Source organism: Sinocyclocheilus anshuiensis, unplaced genomic scaffold, assembly GCF_001515605.1.
Source record: "Sinocyclocheilus anshuiensis isolate Anshui unplaced genomic scaffold, SAMN03320099.WGS_v1.1 scaffold204, whole genome shotgun sequence".
NCBI lineage: Eukaryota > Metazoa > Chordata > Actinopteri > Cypriniformes > Cyprinidae > Sinocyclocheilus > Sinocyclocheilus anshuiensis.
Genome location: NW_015557064.1, coordinates 66,016 through 73,448, shown reverse-complemented (window position 1 = coordinate 73,448; position 7,433 = coordinate 66,016). Strand labels below are relative to the sequence as shown.

Sequence of the window (7,433 nt, the reverse complement as noted above, 5' to 3'; positions counted from 1 at the left end):
TTTTGTTTTCGAATTTGTCATTGTGTTTTCTGACTTGTTATAATGTTTTCTGAATTGTTGTTGTGCTTTCTGAATTGTTATTTTGTTTTTTAGACTTGCATTTGCGTTTGTAATTTGTTATTTTGTTTTCAGAATTGTTATTTGTTTTGCACTTCTCGGCCACCGTAGAACTGCCTTCATCTCAATGTGCATGTAGACGCATGGCTTAGTTAGGTGACTGGAGAAACTGGATAAAAATAACAAAATGACATGAGTAAAGACTAGCATCACTGACCTTGCGTTTCGCCTGCATCTGGTTCTGGTAGTGGTTTGATGCTTCTCCAGGGATCTCGCTGCCCCACAGCCTCCTCGATCCCGCCTTTTGCCAAACTTTTTTTTTCTCCCTTTTCAAATCTCATATATATGTCTCGTCCAGTCAGCGGTGAGTAATCCGTGAGTTTTCGAATTTGTCATTGTGTTTTCTGACTTGTTATAATGTTTTCTGAATTGTTGTTGTGTTTTCTGAATTGTTATTTTGTTTTTTAGACTTGCATTTGCGTTTGTAATTTGTTATTTTGTTTTCAGAATTGTTATTTGTTTTGCACTTCTCGGCCACCGTAGAACTGCCTTCATCTCAATGTGCATGTAGACGCATGGCTTAGTTAGGTGACTGGAGAAACTGGATAAAAATAACAAAATGACATGAGTAAAGACTAGCATCACTGACCTTGCGTTTCGCCTGCATCTGGTTCTGGTAGTGGTTTGATGCTTCTCCAGGGATCTCGCTGCCCCACAGCCTCCTTCCCACCAGGCTGTAGGTCACCAACATCACCAGCAGAGGGAGCAAGTAGATCAGGATAATCACAGCAATCTGATACCTAGTGAGATCAAGCATCACTTCACGAGTCAAATCTACATAAATGAACATTTTAGGTAAGAATCCTCTACTGTAATGTAATAATAATAATAATAATAAATCCTATGTAATGCCTTTGATGGGCATTAAAATCTTTGACAAGTGCAAAATTACTCTCAGTGTTTAACCTCATATGTTTTCCTGGCTGCAAAAAATAGCTATCTCAACCATAGTTATTACTGCGTATTCAAAGGGAATTTATTAACAATTTACTTGTCAGTCAAAACTGAGCAAATACTTGTGTGAATCATACAGATTAAAAGGATACATTTTTTGTCTTATTTTTCTTACGAGAGCTGATGTTTCCCTCCATAATCGTCAGGCCATTCCACCATACAAACAGTCCGAGGGAAGTAGAAATTTGTGCTGGCGTAATAACACTGAGGAAAAGCCAGTGAAAAAGCCACAATCCAGATGACCCCGATCAGAACTTTAGTAGTAGTGGAGGAGAGCCTGGGCTTCAGAGGGTGAATTATAGCCATATATCTGTGGATTTCAGCCAACAACATCATAATGACAGTGAACGTATACCTTTAAATGATAGGCTACCATAAATATGACATATACCATAGGCGCTTTTCCACTGCGTGGTACGACTCGGCTCGGTACGGCTCAGTACGGTACGGCACGGCTCGGTTCGGCTCGGTTTGCGTTTCCACTGCAGTTCAGTACCGCTTTAGAGTGGGCGGGATTATTCACATGTCATTATAGTTGCGCCGCCTCTACTGCCGCGACTCCTACAAAACTTTTTCATTCCGCGTCGCCCCATCAAGCTCTCACTGGATCCGCTCCTCTGCTATCAACGAGAGCAACGTCTGTACTTCCTCAAAAAAGTAACCCTTACGGAGCCGTACCGTGCCGTACCATGCAGTGGAAAAGCGCCATATATGAATAACAAAATGGAAAAGGTTGCCAATACCACTTTGTCGACTTTCCCTTATATTGCCATTCAGTGCATTACGGTGCTTTTTTTGGACGGAATTTACTGCATGCATAATGTCACTAAATCAGACTCTTATTCGTATCATCAGAGCACAATGTGGAAAGCGATCTACACTCAGCGCGAAGTGTATCTACCCATTTTGCGCACGAGTCACCAGGTCAACTGGAATCGATTATCCAGGAATATCACAAATGCATGATTTGCGCGCAGTAAAAGGACTTTCATAACTTAAGCCGCAGGGAAATTGCATATTTGACATGTTCGGGGACGTTGGGCGCGCGAACTACATGTGCACAGGTTCTTATTTAGACCCATTGAAAGTTGAATTGTCCTAATCACTTAATCACAATAGATTGCAGCATATAAACGATTTTCAAAACACTTTTAAGATAACCATGACACTTGCTAAAGACAATGACTATATGACAAATGAGTTATTTATCATTAAATGGGGCCAAAATTAATAAGGTTTCTAATATTTATTTTCATAGCAAATACCATTAACTACTTTTGACCGTCTGTGGTAGATGGTGGAGCACAGATAAAAGCTTTATACTTTAGCCTTTGAGTTGATGCATTTAGAGCTATTTTCCTCTATGTACATTGACAAAACCTAAAATTTGGCCGAATTAGGTTTATATCCCTGCTGGGGGGGGGGACTCTAACCAGCTTCATTAAGGTCTACCAGGTGGATGTCAGTCCACCTGATTCATCATCTAGATCAGCTTGGACCAGCTCTTAATATATGACCAGCAAAAAAAAAACAAAAAAAAACATTTTAAACCAGCTGTCATAAGAAGGGTAGCAGATCATATAGAACTTCATGTATGCTTTCAGGAACTTACAAGCTGTAACTGATTTATGACATAGTTAATGTCATGTTAGGATGATGATTAATTATCTTAATCCATGGGAACATGTTATGGTAAAGTTAAAGAGAACTAAAAAAGATTATTAATTGCAATTTATAAATTTTACTGTAGTAAAATAACTGCAATGATTTTCAATTAAGTGCTTTGTTGTCTGCTTACCTGTCAACAGCAATAGCCGCCATTGAATAAATACTTGAGAACATTGCTGTTATTGGGAATAAGTTTTGAAATGTACAGTAGGCCTATCGAAATTTACGATCAAGGAGTATGCAATCGCCCATAGTGACACCTGCCAGTCCGGCTGCTCAAATAGATTGGTAGAGGTTTCGTTTCCATCTTCCTCGTCGTAGAGAAGAGATGTTGAAAGGGGGTCCAAAGTGGGATCCATCGTAGTTGTCCGTTGTCACAGGTGATAAATCAATCTGTATGCTTATTCCAGTGAGTGACTCACTCTGCTGTCGCTACGACATAGTAAACCAGTGTATTTTAGACATTTGCAGCAGTTGATTTTCCAAACTGTGAGTGGTCAGTGCGCCTTGTGCCGCCTTGTGTCCAAACTGCCTGCTGAAGTGCGTTATTGCGCCTGCAGGGATGATAGCACTGAAAAACTGAAGGAATGTGTGCCAAGTGTTGGAGGTGTGTCGGGTCCATTGCAGTGACGTTGAATGAAACACACTGTTGCCAGCGCGCATTGTGACGCACAGCATCCTGCTTTCCTTCTACTAAAAAGCTGACGATAAGCAAAATATTTAATTGGCATGCAATTGACGAGTTAACCGTGGACAGCTTGCTGTCAATAATTGTCAAACCCCTGTAGCGTACACTAATGGAATTATGTTACAGTTTAGAGCATGTGTGAGGTCTGCTGTGCTTGTTCTGCTGAGACGTTGCAGATACCCCTCATTTATCCAATTGTGTGAGGTGATATTTGTTCATTTTGTCAGAGCAATGAGATAGGTGGGCAGTAGGTGGAGGAAGTGGAGAGTGAGTTATACATTACTCTTATTTGGACACTTCGAGCAGTAGGCTATTCCTAGTTGATGTCCCGAAGAACTGGCGCAAAATTCCATCTCAGCACTTTTGATGAATGACTACGCTATTTTTAATTTTGTGTCTCTGGAAAACGGTGATCATTGTGTTTATTTGTTAATTAGGGATATGTGGACAAATCAATGTTTTTGGGTTTGTAGAGTAAAAGTTAAAGTTTCTATTCCCTTCGGGTAAGATGACAGAGAACTGCATATGGCCCCAAGTTGCATGTTGTTTGTTACTAGTGTTATTATTTTAAATCAAATATTTATTGTAATTCTTGGGGTTTTATGTAATATTTATTTCCATTAATTAGATATTTTTCATTAAACCCTATAGGTTAATTGAGTGAGATCATTAAATGTTGCATTCACAGCATTGCTATTATGACATATCTTCGCTCTTTTAATGTGCTAATAAATATGTAAATTACTTTTCAGATGAATCTCCTTGTCACAATTCACTGGGGGAGCAAGGAACAAGGAAACGAGGAGTACTTGAATAACACAGTCTTTAATAATCCACAGGAAAACCGAGAACAAGGAGGACATTCAACAAGTAGACCCAACAAACAAGAACTGAAAGGACTAGGGCTTTTAAAGGCAGGATAATTGGGGAGGAACGAGACACACCTGGAATCAAATAAACACAATCAACATGAAGAAACTGGGTCACAGGGGCAAAAACATACACAGAATAGTCCATAATCCTGACATAACGCCCCCTCCCGGAAGGTGCGTCCTCGCACCGTAACAACAACAGAGGGAGGCATGGGTGGGAACTTGGGAGGAGGTTCCGGAGGAGGACGGATATCCGGGAGGAGGCCGGCAGACAGAGACCAGGGGGGGCGACGAAGGAGGGAGGAGCCAGGGAGGAGACAGGGTGGACCCGGAGCAAGAGGAGCACAGCAGGACCCAGGCCACCGGCATGCGCATCGGGGAGATTGTGGGCTGGGCTCTGGGTCGGGAGTGGCACTGGCGATTAATTCCTGGGAACCGGCGGGGAACGGAGATCCATTTCTCGCCAGTGTCCACTCCACAAAGGCGGCGAATTCAGCTCGAGGGCCATCTTCGGAAGACGGCACTCTGCACGTGGTGTTGAGGCTGGCGTCATAGAACGCTCAGAGCCGGGATACGGGATAGGTGGTGAGATGGGCCACAGCCAGAAACAGTCTGGTATGACCCTCGAGCGAATCTGCTCCAGCAGGAGGAGGATGAATTCTGGGCGAAGGAGGGGAAACGGAGGGTACAAACGGAGGTAACTGTATCGGTCGGGTCTTCTATCACAATTCACTCGGGGAGCAAGGAAAGAGAAAACGAGGTGTTCTTGAATAACACAGTCTTTAATAATCCACAGGAAAACCGAGAATAAGGAGGACATTCAACAAGTAGACCCGACCAACAAGAACTGAAAGGACTAGGGCTTTTAAAGGCAGGATAATTGGGGAGGAACGAGACACAACTGGAATCAAATAAACACAATCAACATGAGGAAGAAACTGGGTCACAGGGGCAAAAACACACACAGAATAGTCCATAATCCTGACACTCCTTTACTTGGATTCTGCTTTGTCTGTCATCGGTTATTCAATTATTCTAAATTACTAACTAACTAAATTATCAAAATAAAATATTAAATAGAACAGTTGATTTAGTATGTTACATTAATGACAGATAAAATCTGAAATATGAATAATTATATAATTAATATTATATCAAAAGCTATTATTACTTTCTGTAAAAAATACATACTTTCTGTACTTTCTGGGGTGGGGGCTGCATGGTGCAGTTACTATAGACTTTTCATATTTTACATTGCTATAACAGCTAAATTAGCAATAGCAATCCCTTAAAGACACTGGCTGATGTATCATCATCCTGCATATGCTAAACTTATCTACATTGTTCTTAAGGAGAGCATCTTACCCTCTCTTAACCCCATTTTACCCTAAAATAAATGTAGCCTATTTATTTATTTATTTATTAATTTATTAATTTATTTTTTATGGGAATTTTTGCCAGAGATTTTGTGAGCTTAATCTGTTGAGGTTCTTCTCGTGCAAAAAAAAATGTTTTGATGATCTATGTGTATATTCATATATATGTTAAAAAAAGCTCACTGTATTTATTTCTTCCAAGTGTTTATGGATTAAATCTGTATACAATGGCGATGGCATAAAGGGGAGAAAGCCAGAAAATGGATAAGGGAAGAATAGGACGCTGTCAACAGTCAAAAAAGAGGTTAAATCAGTGGTGTCTACATTAATAACCTATTTAAAATCTAGGCCTATTTAGATATATAAATCTAATAATGAATAATGAAAATGGTAATGTTTCATTATATTCAATATCTTTATATACCATTAATATATAACAATAATATATAAAATTTTCGTGTTAATTGTAATGTTAAATCAAAAAGTAATAATGTCCTACAAACATCTGATCTCTAAAACAATAAACTCTTCTGAAATATAAATAGTAAACAAGGGATGTGAATGCTCATTGGACAAACCACCCATCAATCAAAACATTGTGATAGAGACAGAGCAGAGCCGTAGAGAGAGAGAGAGAGAGAGAGAGAGAGCGCATTTAGGCCACGCCCACACCGGGGTGTGGGGGGACAATCCAACGCTCTCCATTGACTTTCTATTGCGGGACTTATAACAAAAAACAGAGCAATGCCTAAAAGCTGCTATGTGACAAGGTGTACAGTAAACAAGCTAAAAAACCCAGAACTACGTTTTTATAAGCTGTCGACCCACCAAAAAACGAGCGTTTCGGACACAAATAGCTGTAGATGTCGGGGTATTTCACGTTGGGCCATTCAGTTGGATCATTTCTCAAACAAAAGGATGGTTAGGAAAAGGGGCACTGACATAGACCAATAAAATTTGGGTTCTTAATATATCTCCTCCTCTCAGATTCACATAGGGTGGTGCATAGGCGGAGGGTGAACCAACTCCAGGGTAGGGCTAAAAGCAGCCAAATGTATTAAACATCATACCCGTCTTTTTAGGCAAGGACCAGACATGAGTTTAGGCTAAAAAAATGTTTAATGGGACTGAATTTGTATTTAACGTGATTACAATTTAATAAAAACGTTAGAAATTGATAGCCTAACATTTCCTGTCCACGGTTATTCAAACAGCGAATAAATTATATATAGCCAGGGGCATTTTTGTCCAATTTAGTGGCATTTTTGCCCCAAGTCCCCTTGGCCTTACACACGCTCCGCCTATGGGGTGTTGAAATAATCCTTTGACATGGTTAAAAATAATGAATGGTCTTGTCTTACTACGTGCTAGAGCATGCTATTAATGCCATGAAAGAGGAAGTTGTTGTAAGACAACATCTACATGCTCATTAGGGCTGGGCGATATGGGCAAAAATTCATATCTCTGTATTTTTTGGCCGATTTGCGATATAGGGTATATATCTCGGTATTTTCGTTTTTGTATTTGTATTTTAAAAATGTGTATTTAATATATGTATAAATTTAATTTACCACCCAATGTTGTCCAACAAAACAATATATTAAAGGCTATGAAAACAAATAAAGTGAATGTAACCGTAAGCCTTATATTATGTGCAAAAAGGGTTAAAATCAAATTTCATTCTAACACTGTAACATTGCAATCTAAAAACAAAAATAAAATTACATTAAATTCACTAAACTAAAAATGAAAATAAAT

At 39.6% G+C, this 7,433-nt stretch overlaps 1 pseudogene; it reads right to left on the bottom strand.

Annotated features, from left to right (window-relative positions):
• Positions 1-3,408, bottom strand: part of LOC107676585 (neuromedin-K receptor-like) — a 6,433-nt pseudogene extending 3,025 nt beyond the window's left edge.
• Between the last annotated feature and the right edge of the window lie 4,025 nt (positions 3,409-7,433).